Source organism: Rhipicephalus microplus, chromosome 3 (assembly GCF_043290135.1).
Source record: "Rhipicephalus microplus isolate Deutch F79 chromosome 3, USDA_Rmic, whole genome shotgun sequence".
Classification (NCBI taxonomy): Eukaryota; Metazoa; Arthropoda; class Arachnida; order Ixodida; family Ixodidae; genus Rhipicephalus; species Rhipicephalus microplus.
The window spans coordinates 9,603,684-9,619,039 of NC_134702.1; the positions used below are offsets into that span (position 1 = coordinate 9,603,684).

The 15,356-nt window shown below is 44.5% G+C and overlaps 1 long non-coding RNA gene across 2 annotated transcripts in view; it reads left to right on the forward strand.

Annotated features, from left to right (window-relative positions):
* LOC142803587 (uncharacterized) overlaps positions 1 to 15,356 on the forward strand; it is a 254,867-nt gene that overhangs the window by 210,483 nt on the left and 29,028 nt on the right. The window lies entirely within an intron of this gene.

The following is a 15,356-nucleotide window of genomic DNA, read 5'->3' on the forward strand; positions in this document are numbered from 1 at the left end:
CAAACCTACCTGCGTATAATTTCTCTGCTGGACCATATACTACATGAGCGTAGAACAGGCGTATATTTTGTGAGAAGTGTTGAAGCTCAGGCTAGTTGGTCGGTCATCCATGAACTTAGCCTGCATGCACGTCGCTTATAAAAAAGGAACACGACACAGGCGTAAAGAGAAAGGTATACATAGGAGCTGAAAACTGCACAACACTACCTGTGAATCAATGCCAATTTGCTCAATTTTTATATCACAAGCGAGAAAAAATCAGAACAGGGCAGTGTATCCGATAGCAGTGAACATTAAATTATCATTAAAACAAATGCATTGCCAATATATTACTCTGATGCCTATCGATCTTATCTTCTGTCTTGTTCTTATGGGGTCAGCTCTCGTGAGTATACTGTTTAGATCGCACCAACCCAGTCTTCCGCGTATCCTTGCTTCTTTTAATCGGTGTTTCAAGCCGTTCAGTTTACCACGGAATTTCCTGTAGACCACAGTAGTATACGTTCTTGAATTTGAGGGTGCCTTTTGAACATGAGCACTTGTGTTGGGCCTATGAGCCCAGAGAAAACAAGGCGCCCCTGAAGTACAATTCAGCACAATCAAAGCTTGAATTAAGAAATTTTACACTGTCTCTTCGTCCAACACTATCTGCAAGTTACAAGGGCGTAGCCAGGTAGTGGCACACCGGGCTCGTGCCCCCGCCCCCGGACTTTTTTATTTTTTTTGACATAGCACAGAGAGCGAAAAATGACCATATCAAAGGGATGCCCCTTCTCCTCCACTTCCCCTCACCACGCCCCCCCCCCCCCCCTCCGAAAACAATTTCTAAACAGGCGTCTGGCAAGTTATGCATTCGCTTGGTATAGTACGTTTGGAGCAAGTGGCAATGTTTGGAGGCAGCGGGATATCCGGGACATGTATGCTCCGTCTCGATCTGGAGGCCTGCCCCAAAAACGGAAGTCTGCCACACGCTTGAAAAAAAAGAACAGTGAGCGGAAGTTGAATAAATCACAAAATAAACGGAGGCAGAAAAAATTTGGCTGATTTTCCCTACATTAACAAGTTTGTCTCACGAGTTCTCACAATTTAAAAATGTTGTTCAGCGGTCTGGCGTCTGAAGTTGTATTCACAGCGCCAAATAAGCTTTTGAGGTGGTGCACGTTGGGCTGCCCGACGAGGAACTCAGACCCTGTTTGCTCTGTCAGACATTAATAATTAAGGCAGTTTCAGACCAGTGAAGGAAGTGCGGAGCTGGGAAACAGCCTTGTTTGTTTCTTTTTGATTCTCTTTCTTCGTCTTTCTTTCTTTTTTCACCCCTTTTTATGTTTATTTCTATTTTATTCTTTCTCGATACGTACTCATTCTTATTCCCTCTCTTCCTTCTCTTTTTTCTTTCTTTTTTTCTCTCTGTCTCTTTCTTTGATTCTCTTTCTCCCGTTCTGTATCTCCATTTCTCTCCTCGTTATTGCTGCGCTTTTCCCTTACTATACCCAGCTCTTTTCTCTCGTCCTCACTCTTTCTTCCAGCCCTTTTCTATACTTTATATACTATACAAGCCTATAGAGTGGCGTAAAAGGGTTACAAGTGGCCAGGGCGCCACTTGGTATAGGAGGCGCCGAGCCGAGTCCGCCAAACATGCACTCGGGGACTTCCTGAGCACACAAACGGTGCGATAGCGCCCTGTGACCCGTAAAAACGTTGCCCCTGGATGTTGCAAACTAGGGGAAGCTTGCACCCATACTGTTCTCTCCTGCAGGAGAGAACTGCAGTATGGGGGCATGCCTCCCCTGGTATCACATGCGAGGCTGCTCAGGTATAGAGACTCATCTGACTATATAGTTAAATTGTGCTCCTGTCTTTCGAAAAACAAAACACTTTTCTGGGAGGTTGTACCTTCTCACAATCGATGCTTTGCGTAAACAGAACTGTCTTTTTCGTTTGTTTCGGCGCGTATCTGTCTTAATTTTCTGCAAGTGGTGAAGGCTTGTATTAAGTTCTCTAGCCCTTTGATGAACATGTCTCTGCGCCACGACTTCGGAATGTATCTCGTTTTCTTCCACGAAAAGTAAAGAGATAAAATGGTCTATTTAGGCCTGTTTCCACATATAAGAACGATTTTACCATGAACGTACCCATGTAGGGAATTTCGACTTGCCTTTATTTGCAAACTGGCATGTGCTTGTATGTGTGCGCATACATATATACATGTATGCGCTTACATACAAGCACATGTCAGTTCCACACATGTCAAGCGCGTGTCAGGGTGATGCAAGGTTGAGCCATGCAAATCTCCTTCTAGCTTGGCCACTGAAATTATCACTTGAAATGTTCGTTTTATTCTGGTTCGGCCCAAGCCACCTGAGTTCAATTGGAAAAGGAGAGTGCTGCCCATGCATGGTCTTTTTGCTGAAGATATGTGATGGAGAAGCTATTTACCAACCCGCCAGACATGTTAGCCTCCAAGTTTACGGTAAAGTTTCACGGGCACACGTCGGGATGAAATAAGTAAATGAAAAAAAAGATATAAGTACGGCTTTCTTACAAAGTTTCTTTCGCATCTTCTTTCAAATCAGAAATTCGCGTTCACAGACTGCTTATTTCCATCATACTGAATGACCCCTTTTCCTTTTGTTTTGTATGTATCTTTTTTATCATCTATTACATGCAAATAACAAATAATTTTAACAATACATTTCATGGTGATATCAAAACTATTAGGAACTACCACTTAAGGTATATAGGTGTGCCAAAATGAAACTCGGGGCTAAATGCGACATTCTGACTTTGCCGGCCTCTGTATATATAATACAAAAGCTAATTTTTTCTTTCTTTTTTGCCGCGACAAGCGCTGGCCCTTGTCTACCTTTTCATGTGCAATAGTTGATGATTGCTCACAGCGTTCACGCCGGAAAAATTACGCGGCTGGTGTCAGTGGGTGCGTGACCAGTTGAAAAGGGGCGAAATTCTTCTCGGCCAAATTTTCGGATCCGTTCATCAAGTTACTCCTGCGCCAGTACAGCAACGTAAATATGTTTTCTTGTTACTTTGAACTACGAGCTACATAACACCAAAATTTTAGTTCGTTTGGTGCCCGAGGACGAAGCAATTTTTTCTTAATTCTTGCATGTGAGAGGGGCAAAATGCGACAAAAAGGCAACCGATCGCCATAAAGTGAGGCTTATTAATTGAACCATCAACTTACACTCATTCTCTATTATATATCCTTGCTTGGGGGGTTCGGATACACAAAAGAATATTATATAGAGCTTTTTGGGAGGGAAACAACATGAAAATCACAGATTGCCGTTCACGACATGAGTCACTGCACTCTCGCTGCAACTGTATGTTTTTCCGAGTTTCCGAGGAAGCTCTCAAGAAACGCATGGAAAAATAGTGGATCTCCAAGTCATGCCGTTCACAGACACGTCTTGGGAGTTATTTTTAACAACCTTTCTTTGATACCCTAATTAAAAAAAAACAAGCACTAGAAAGTCTGACCTTGTAGCACAGTTTTAAATTCATTGCCTCAGAAAGCCCGGTGGACGAGTTAAAAGCCATGAATTGCCTGAGCAATTCCCCATCATAACGGCAAGAAGAAGTGAAGATACGTCAGAACACATCTAGCCTCCAATTGATGAATAATTCAATGAGGTGTAAGCGTTCAACTAGATACAACTTTAACGCAAAGAAAAAGACTGGTGATGTTTGATTTGCAATGAGTTTCGAAGCAACACAACACCGTGTTCTGTCTAGCTTCAATGCGTGGAGTTCAAGGACTGGGCTCCATAAGACTGCGTAAGAGCCCACATAATGAGTTTCAAGTCTTTCTACTGCAAAAACTGAAGGAATGAATGTTATTGCGATATCAATTATATCAACAGTCTCAGATGGTTTTTGCATATATATATATATATATATATATATATATATATATATATATATATATATATATATATATATATATATATATATATATATATATATATATATATATATATATATATATATATATATATGATATCTAACAGACAATAATGCCAAGGAAAGTAGTATAGGGGAAGATATTAGACCGAACTGTAATCTAAATAGGACGAAAGAAAAGTATACAGGTGAAAATAAAACTTTCCGTGGGCAGGACCCAAACCTGCGACCTTCGAATAACGCGTTCGATGCTCTACCACTGAGCCACCACGGCGGCTATCCCCGCAGCCACTTTATTGGGTACCTATGTCAATTTAAACGTGGGAGTGTCAGTCAGAGCTACCAGCCAGGGCGGCGAGTTTAGCAGCCTCTTTATGTGCCGGTTTAGCGTCACGTAACACGTGAACTTATTACGAGTGGGCAGCTGGCTGTCCAATAGTCCCTCGTATACAACCTAACGGCACCAAGTCTGCCAGTACGAAACCCTCGTTAATGTATAAGGGAAAAAAGTGTATACTTAAGGATCGTTTTTCCGTGTTTTTAAACAATAATAATGAGACCTAACAGACAATAATAATAATAATAATAATATTAATAATAATAATAATAATAATAATAATAATAATAATAATAATAATAATAATAATAATAATAATAATAATAATAATAATAATAATAATAATAATAATAATAATAATAATAATAATAATAACCACTATCATCATCATTGTGAGGGGCGTGTAATTATATCTTCCATAGGCGCCATCCTATCTGACGCCCTTTTGCATGCCTGTAGACAGCCGAGTGGTCAACACGCTCACCTTTCGATCATTGGTACATCGGTTCGAATCCCGCCTGGGAAAAACGTTTATTTTAGCCGACAATTTCCCTCTTTCTCTTGGTCTTTCTGTTGCGTCGTGGCACTGGCCTGCAACGAGCTTAACCCCGTTCCGATGGACCACAATAAAGTTTGTCCACCCATCTTGTCTCCCTTTCTCTCTGTACTCGTCCTCTCACCCATGAGCACAGGCCATGGTGCACACCGGAGAAATCGGCGCACATGTGCTCCGGGAGTGAAGCAGAGGAGGCTGAAGAGGACGAAGTTAACAGGTGCCGGTTAAGTGATTACAAGAGAAATTGTAGAGGCGCCTGAGATGGTCAGGACTGAAGCGAAGCTATTTTTTCTACCTAAGAAACAGGCTTGCTTTTTAGCTTAGACGACATGCGTCCGCTTACCTTCCTTCTTCCTACCAGTTATTCTCTTTTGTAGTTTCAGATACGTGGTATATGCTCATAATCTGCGACAAAACCTTAGTTGAAAGTAGGCGCTGGTCCTGTGTTCACCTTGCCTCGTGTTCGTTACACTCTTTATCGTGTCCATCTTACAGTTGAAGATATAGCCAGGAATCTTGACCATGTTCATGTGGTTTCCTGGACATAGCCAGCCTTTCATTCGTAATGTAGTTAAGAGTGATGCTTATCAACTGTTGTACTACCTGAGCTCGTCATCTAGAGAGCAATGATCTACACCTTCATTGCTGCCTAGAAATAATACTTAGCCATTTTTGTAAGTGTTGTATACCTAATGACAACTGCGCATTCTTTGAAATTACAGCGTTTTATTATTGCTCTCAGTAATGTGGCTGAAGTTAACAATTTCATTCTTTCTAGCCCTGCTTCATTGTATTCCCCCCTTACCCTATGTGTAATCAGAGCCTGCAAGGTATCATAAATAAATAAATAAATAAATAAATAAATGTCAGGCAGCATGTTCTCTCTATTTATACAAGTTGATATACCGTTCACTAAGGCTATCACTTGCCTGCTTTGATACGCCTACATTTCAAGTCTCAAACGTGCGTTCGTCTGCAGACTATATATACATTATAATTATAATCTTGTCAAACTGATGATCACAAGTTCATGTATTGCAATTAAGGGTGTGCGAATATTCGAAATTTTTTTAATAACCAATCAAACAGCAGTGTATTCGATTCGGTATTCGAACGGAATAGTCCATTTCGAAAATATTTGAAATACCAAATATTGGTTTAACAGTATTCGAATAACTAGCACCAACGGGATAACTTCAAAAACACGGGACTTTGCAACAGCTAAATATCATTCTTTTTTTTTTAATCTATAAAGTGATCGGCACACAGCCCAAGCATTTACTTGACTATCGACACCATATCGGTTGCCGATTGAACGTGTTTCTGAAAACTCCACACTTAATCGGTTTCTACTATGCCGAAGCCGTATCAAATTACTCAGGTCATATCTTCCTCTTGTAGTAACTGCTCTCAGCTTCATAATCAACAACACATGCGATTGTTTGTGTATATTGTTCTTGCAGATGTTTCGAAAATGGTCTACTCACTATTCGAGAACTATTCGAACAATATTCGATTATTATACGTATTCGACTCGGCTCTAAAATTAAGTATTCGCACACCGCTAATTACAATGTTCAGCTAAATTAGCCTTGTCCTTCTTTTTAGACATTCTGCAGACGCTCCCTTTTTCTGTCATTTATGCAGCGTCCATTTGGGCACCGCTCCTCAGCCACGTGGTATTTCGTATCACTCCAACAGCACACATGACAACGAGTCCGAGGTAAAGCATTTTGGAGCAATGACGTATAGGTTTATATTTTTTCTTCACTGATTCGGGAGCCCGGACAGCTTTCTTGCTTCCAAGACGCGCAAGGTTGACAGTTTCCTTCGCGGCATTGTTAGGAAGTGGGACACTTGGAAGTTGAAGGTTAACAAGGCTGAAATTTATAAGGAGATGGCCTTCTCATCAAACGCGAAAATTGGCCGTTGGCGGCGTCAATGCGAGTGCTGTCAAAGATTATCATCATAACGTGAGGGCGTCACAGATTGTCCCCCCCCCCCAATAAAAAAGTTTGTGACTTCACATGATGACGTCATCACATGGCATCATCGCTTGATCAGTGGTGGGCACAGTGCAAAACTATAGAGGAGGCAGAGAGAGCTTCGGGAAGGTTTCAACTTGTGTTTGTTGGGTGTTCATCTTGATACGGATTGTTGATTTTCGATGTAGGCGAAAATGCTTGAGACCCGTGTGCTTAAATTTAAGTGCGCGTCAAAGAACCATGGGTGGTTGAAATTTCTGGAGCCCTCAAAAGCTGCCTCTCTCATAATCATATGGTTGTTTTGGGATGTTAAAGTCCAACAATTATTCATATATGATGCGGATTGTTGCGCACAGAAAGGGGTATAGAAAAAGGAACGCAGATAGACAAGCGCAAGCAAACAACAGTATATATTGGTGAGAAATTCGATCTATACAAAAGTCTTACACTCACTGCGTATACTCTAAGCAAAACAAATGCAAAACCTTAACACGCGGGTGTCGTACCGGTGAGTTGTGTGATTTTCAACCATTCGAGCGCACACGATTTCATGTCTCAAAGACATCCATCACCAGGCCATCGATCTCTTTATCAACCAAAGAAGTAAGGTATCCCATTGGTATAACAACACGTCGGTGTTACGGTATACTGTATACTCGTTTTGCTTCATATTACGCAGTGAGTGTTAGATGTTGATATAAATAAGGTCTAATTTCTCTCCAATAAACTGTTATCTTGCACTTCGTCCATACATCTGTGTTTCATTTTGTGTCCCTCTTTGTTTGTTTGTTTGTTTGTTTGTTTGTTTGTTTGTTTGTTTGTTTGTTTGTTTGTTTGTTTGTTTGTTTTATAGAGAGCTTACAGTGTCTTCAACCCTGGAGACAATGCAAACCCTCGTTAGGGCCAGAAAGGATTCTTAATAAGGGCGGGGGACGAACAATACATCGGCTGGAAAGGATAAAACAGATGTCTTTTGTCTTCGAGTTGTCATAAATAAGTGCGAAAGGTACCATGTGAACTTAAAGGAGGGGTTAATTTTTTTTTCACGATCAAAATATATATAGTGTAGGCCTTCAGCTGTCTGTTGATGTTGACGTCTTGTTTAGCTTGGTTTGCCATGACGAAATGTTTAAGGTATACATATAGTCACAGTTTGTATCGAGAAAAACGGTAAAGCTGCTTTCCTTAAGAAAGCTTCCATCATTATCGACAGTTCTATGGCGTTATTAGAACTCTATTTGAAGTCCACGCTCCCTTCACTTGAAAATGACGCCTTCTTGCAAAAGAAGGGCACCTGTCTGCTTTGCGGTAGAAACCAAGCGCGTTACTTTACACTTTTTTTTTTTTGAGAAAGAGCGAAAGAAAAAGGGGGGTGCGTGTTGAACCACCAACCTCTATTCCACTTTTGGTCATGCCAGTGGAAACACATATTTTTGCATATTTTGAAGCTTTACCTTTTGAAACTTTACCTGGCTTTTTAAATCATCGTGTTTCTTAATGTTTTTGGATGCGTCAATTATTTTTTTCCGACTAAACACTAATACGACGTATGAGAATGCGGTAGTCGACACTTCAAATGTTTGTAATGAGCATGGTGGCGAATCGATTCCTCTTTACGACCGAGATTCCTGCTGACAATCAGGTGCAGTTTCTAGGTATTAATCTCACGTTCCGTCCGCATCGGTGGAGCAGTGGCTATGGTGTTCGACTTCTGAGCCGAAGGTTACGGGTTCGATCCCCGCCATGGTGGTCGCATTTTGATGGAGGCGAAATGGTAGAGGGCCATGTACTAAGTCAGGGCACGTTAAACAACCCGAGGTGGTCGAAACTTTCGGAGCCCCCCCCCCCCCCCCCCCCACTACGGCGTCTCTCATAATCATATCGTAGTTCAGGGGCGTAAAAATCCCAGGTGTACTATTATTAATCTTATTATTCTGACGTTCGCTGCAGATCATGTTTGGTGGCATTGTAAACTTTTATACATCCATAGAAAAATAAAAAACTTGCTAGCATTCGAATAGACACATGCCGATGTGGTAAAAAGTGTTAGTGACATCATGTGTATATATTCAGTTTTCTCTCGTGTGACCACAAGATGCGTGATAGTTTATGTGCTCAGATTGGTAGACTTTCAGAAACGTGCTATTCTAGTTCTGTAATTGTCCCAGTAATGTAATTGGTACAAAAGCCTAAATACTAAAGAAAAAGCATATCAAAGCCGAAAATTGTCGACAGTGCGCTGCGTGTGAGGCGGCCCGAGGTTCTGTCTCGTTCACTGTGTGTCACAGCCCTCGAGGAAGTAAAAAAAAAGGGGGGGGGGGGGCAGGAAGAGAAAGATGGAAGCTTGCGGTGAAAAATTCGTGAGCGGTAGGTGTGTGCTCTAGACGACTGTTCGGTGAGTTGTGTTCTTCAAGACTGCGACAGTTGCAGCCTCGAAGAGGACAGGTCCGCTTTGCGAAACATCGCGGCTGCACCAAACACCCCATGGACGTTTAGGAATTTTTATCCCCGAAGAAGGTCACTTGCAGAAGGAACAGGCGTATACTTCTTGTCTTTGTCGTTACTCCTTCGTGCTTTCACTCGGTGCAACTACGCGCTATAGAATAGCAAAACACGCAATGCCATCAAGAGCCCCCTCGCCACGAACATTCTCTGCGCGAAATTCGTTTTCGACCCACAGAGCCAGCAAAGGAAACGCGCCATGGCATCTGCTCGGGGGAGAAGCCCGCTCGAGAATTTCCGTTTTCTCCGCTGACCGGACTCGTTGCGCCAAGTGAAGCAAAAAGTGGCGGCACACGAAAGAGCGGCACTTTCACCCAAGCGTTCTCGCGTCGTTCGGGAAGCCGTACCCGCGTGTGTGTGTATATGCGTGCACGATCGCTCGCGGCGTGCCTCGGACGCGATCAGCAGCCACCGCCAGCTGTGGCGTGCGACGTGTCGCCCCGACGACCAGGAAGGCGAAGCCCGTCGTCGAGGCCTCCCCCGCTGTTCTTCGCTGGCGCGCCCCGCTGTTCCCAGTGCCCGCTGTGAGCAAAGGACGCTCGGGGTGGCCAGCGTGGGCACTTTTTTTATACGTCCCGTCATATCGTGTTCGTTCTTTTTTTTTTTACAAGCCACGTTTCTTCCAACAGGCCATTATATCTGAAACATTATTTCATCCTGACAGCGACGCGTGCAGCTCCAAGCTTTTGTTTCCAGACGACCGCTCTGAACGCGGGCGTATACGTTATTAAATAAGAAATGAAAAATGAATGGTAAAAACGAGTAGCTCTATGCTGACTACGAAACTATTCCAACTGCCCAGTATTCCGATTCAACCGGACATTTCAGATAACTTACCTGACCTGTTATCGTTTATGGAAGACGAAAAGGTGTTGAAAGGAAGAACGTTCCCCGAATGAAAAGCGCAAACACTGCGTGAAAGGGCGCAACCACGATAGTCGGACCCCGCTATTGTACTGTGCTTCCCGGCATAGACTTGCGTACGAAGGGAAAGGTGGGTGATGGGGAGTAACTAAATGGTCGTTCCCCTTTTTTCACCTGAGGGGATGGATGCGCAAAATCTTCCCCACGCGTTCATTTAGTTGGACCTGTTTTGCCATTGTTTCCTTGTTTAAAGAACAGTGCTAAGGACAGGCAGATTTTTAACGATGGTCTAGGTCTCTTCATGTTGGATTGCAGGAACCTTGTACGACCCATCTTTATCGCAAGAACACCTTTAACCAAAGGCAGAATATTGTCACAAACACGTCATCTTGATTTTCATATTTTGATATTGTCATTCATTATGCACCGTGTTTGCCTTAGAGGACTCGACCAGTGTTAGGCGATTGTAAAGCTTGATTACCTCCCCCTTAATGGATGCTGCGCATGGCTATGCTTCCCGGTTCTATAGTTGTGGCCGTGGTCGCGCAATGGTTCTTCGTCTCTCCACCTGGAAGTGTCGTCCACTCTTAAAATAGCTGAGTGGGACGAGAGAGAGAGAAGGCTGGGAGGTTACCAAAATTTTATCGTGCTTATGACTTCGTACTTTTAAAGGGGAAGAGGCCCACCTGAACATGTGATGTCGTGAGAATGAGAGGTCAGAGAGGTGAGAGACGTAGCAGGGGAGAGCGGAGGGCTAGGTGGGATGGTGAAATGAAGTTTGCAGGTGTCAAATGAAATCGGCTCGCACTTCACAGGGTGAGTTGGATATCACCCGGAGAGGCCTCGAGGTACAGCAGATCTAGAAAGTCGAACACTCGAGTATGTTGACTGACATGGAGAAAACACGCCGACGGAAGCGTGAATTGTTTGCACTGTTACTCGACCCGGTTCGTTACACCGACAGGTGCACATTACTTTAAAAAAATCGTGGACTTAACTCGCATCCAACGAGCCTGTCTAAGGGCTGTCCAACAGGGTCGTGCATTTCCTAATGGTGAGCACCCTGCCGCTCAGTATATATCCAGAGGAACAGTTCTATGGGCAATCCGACAGACCGAGGACGCCGCCGGGGTCGATGAGCGTATTGCGGCTCCTATAGGCATGGGATCCGCGTCACCAAAGCTTCCGGATTCTTACATTTCATCCTCGTCCTCCTCCAGTATCTTCTCTTCATGTACTTCCTTCTCACTTCGTCAGCCCTTGTTCCACTTTCATTCAATTTGCGCAGTAAGACATTTGTTTATATTTATTTATTTATTCATTTATTTATTTATTTATTTATTTATTTATATTTTTTATTCCAGTGATTTTCAGGGCTGTGAAGCCAGGCTACCGAAGATTTCCCCTTCCTCCCTTCTCCAGCCGAGGATAGCCAGCCAGTCTAAAAACTGGTTCACCTCCTTGTTCTTAAGCGTATTTCTTTCCTCCTCCTAGATCTCTAGGCTGCTCAAGGCTCATCCATATAGGGTGTCTCAGCCAATTAGGACCAAGATTTAACGCGAGGAGCGTTAAAGAGCTCGCTTCGTCTTAATTCCGGTGTTGGTTTCGGCGCAGCATCTTTGGCTTGCGATCGAAAATTCGAGGTAGATCCAAAGAAGAAAAAAAAATAAAATAAATCTTTGATTCTAAAGGGTCCCGGGATTCACACTTGCGACTCCTCGCTCCATCGCGGAATGCCCTTGGCCACTTATTGATTGATATGTGGGGTTTAACGTCCCGAAACCACAATATGATTATGAAAGACGCCGCAGTGGAGGGCTCCGGAAATTTCGACCACCTGTGGTTATATATATATATATATATATATATATATATATATATATATATATATATATATATATATATAGTTGTCAGTATGCATGCGCCCTTGTTTCTTTTGTCTTTTGTCCGTAGTTATTATAGTCAGTGCCATATCAGTGCAATGGTCCCTGTCAGCGGCTTTGGCACGCCTCGACGAGCAGTTTTAGAAGATTCTGGGCCTGGTCGAGTACGGCAAGAAGGAAGGTGCCAAGATCGAGAGCAGTGGCGAAGGCGAAACGACGAAGGCGCTGCTGAAGTTTCTGCGAGCAACCAGCCTCGTTGAACGACTCGTGTGTGTGTGCGTTTTCTTCCCTCTCTCATTCCTTTCTTCTATTTCCCTTTCCATATGCAGGGTAGCAAACCGGATATTTGTTTTTTGTGTAACCTCCCTGTTTTCGACATCGCATTTCTCTCTCTCTACTGTCGCAACAATAGGCCTTCAAAATGAATATGAACTAACCAGCCCGTGTTTGTGCATTACGCGAGTTAAATCCCGGCCTATCTTTTGTTCAAAAAAACGGCTTTTTCAGCTAATGGGTTACAGTTGGAAGGTGTCAGGGATAGCGGACGACGAAGAAGAATGAGCGATCGTGGGCAGCTGTCTTCTCCGCGAGCGCCAAGAAGTGCGTGCAGCACTATTATCATCATGTACAGTTCAGTGTTCAGTTGTCACCATTAAAGGCATTCTTTTGGTTTTTCCCCGGCTCCGTTTTTCTGGCGGCACGACTCGTAACGAAGGCCGCCGCTCCGCGACAGAAGAGGTCGTCGCGCTAGACAACACAAGCAAGGAAAACAAACGATACTAGCGATAAGAAAAAACGACGACAACGACGAAAGTGCGGGGCTAGGCGCGTGTGATTTCGAGCCAACTGTGCGCGCGAGGTCAGCCATTCAGCTGATGACCTGTGGTAACACATAGAGGTAACGTGCCACATATGGGCCCTGCGTGACCATTACATAAAGCTGGACTAACAGCATCTCCGTTGTGTCTCTTTTGCAAGGAATCAGAATCAATAGATCATTTCTTTTTATCCAGTCAACGATATTCTTATCAAAGGAAAAGATACCTGGTCGAACCAATTGAGAAGCTAGGTTTAAAAATAAACGTGGAAGTAATTTTTTTCCTTCGTAGGGATTACATTAGGTTATAGCCACAGGGAGGTTTTCTCTGCTGTGTGTGAGTACATAATGGCAACAAAAAGATTACCCTGTTAGCCTATTGTTATTATCTACGGCTACGAGACTACCTGAATGCCTGACTTAGCACACTTGATGATCCTGCCGCCCGGTTCTTGGCCGATCCCCCTTTGTGGGCGAGTGCCAGCAAAGCTGAAGGTTCATCATCATCATCATCATTACGTGGTGGTAAGCTTCGTGGCTGGGGACGAGCCGAAGTAGCGGCAGAAGGAAGACAGCGGGCCGAAGCGTCGGACGCAGGCGATCCAGGTTCCTGCCAGGGAACGCGACCGCCCACGTTGCTACCGTCCAACTACCAGCAGGGAAACGGAAAATCGGACATCAATGCACACTTTTCACTGATAGTGGCGAGCAGAGCGTCGACCGTCGAAAAAAAACATATTAGCGGTAAGGCTCCCCTGTATATATACATGCTGCATCGAATGTTCAAGCGTTATCGCTGGCACTTGCGAGAGCGCTTGAATAAGCTTGATCATTCGCATCCTGCGCGCAATCTCAACACTTCTTGTGGGTGAAAACCATAAAGCGAGAAACGGGCGTGGCTACATACGCCTTTAGGAAACTGCTCTTAAACCAAACAGGTCGCGGCGTTCTCATATCTCGAATCCTTTGCAAGGGTTCATGCGATTTCGATAATCTCAATCAGCAGGTGTGCTTAACGTTTACGTCCTGCAAGTCACGCTATGCGTACCAGCAACGACAGACGGTCGTCGTTTCTCCTCCGTGCTGCTTCCCGGTGTGCGTACACCGATATTCGATGTGCTCCGATGTCGTTGCTGCTTCTCGCCTCTGTTGAACAGTCTCTTGAGCTGGTCGAGGGGGACGCGGCTCGCGGAACTGGAAAGCCAACAGGCAACCCTTTACCAGGCCTGGCGAGTTGCTGTAGCCTGTGGGCTCTGAAAGAGGGGCCCCACCGACGACAACCACTCACGTCTTAAATATGAATATACATTTCATCTGTCTCTCTCTCGAAAGGTGGGCCCTTCTCTCCCCCTCCCTCTTTTTCCTTCACGCGTTGTCGTAATACATACGTGATTATCTAAAATAAACAATGTCTTGTTTTGATCTCTCGCCGTCCTTGTGATTCTTTGCACTGCTTTTCTGAATTTTCTCTCTCCTCTCAGTGCTCCTTGAATGTTGACCTGTGGACAAGCTGAATCCTGTGAGGTGTCCGTGATTTCCCCTGCCCTGAAATCGTGCTCGTCAGACGCTTTCAGCGCTCAATCCATAAAAAAAAATGCAGACGAGAAAGCGCTGATATTCCGTATGTTTTATTTGACTCGGCCGCTTTACGGAGCGCGCAGCGTGGGCAACCTGCGCCGTGGGTTCCGCTGCTGCGTCGCTGGCCCCAAATGCAACGCGGGGTGCTCAAGTAAGGGCGCCAATCGATCGGCAATGTACGTCCCTCTCTTGGACGGCGACCCGCCTTTGGCACGTGACTGCAGCCCAGGCCGGTCGGTGAAAGCGCGTTCCACGCGGCCGCTCGCGTGACAAGCATTCGGGCAGCTCGCGCGCGTTTGTCACGCCGATGGGAGAAGGGTCGCCTCGGGGCGGAAGCCGCTGATTGAGCCCGCAAAGAGCGCCCGCTGCATCCGTGGTTTGCGCCTCTCATCGGGAGTGCGCGCTTTCTATCAACGAGGCACGCACTGCGCCATTACACTTGATCCCATCTATCGGATGGCTTAATGGCGTAACTGAATGCAGGAACAGCGCAACCTACAAGTAGTTACTTCGTAACTACGGAAGCGAAAAAACAAGGACAGAAAAGAGCGCTGTTTTCTGAAAACAGCGCTCTTTGACAGGAAACAGCGCTCTTTTCTGTCCTTATTTTTTCGCTTCCATAGTTACGAAGTAACTACTTGTAGGTTGCGCTGTTCCTGCATTCAGTTATGTCCTACCAACTTGCCCAAGCTTCCACGTTTCGTGGCTTAATGGCGCCCGCTTTCCTTTTTTTTTTTTATTGCGTCTCAGACATCACTACTTGCTGTAACAGTATACCAATTAACCTAAATGCCTCGATTATGCTGGTGATAACCCCAATATGATCGAAAAGGTCACCGCGTACAGTGAGGGACGCTGGAATAATTTGTACTGCCTCAGGTACTTGAACATCCACTTAAATATAAGTACATGA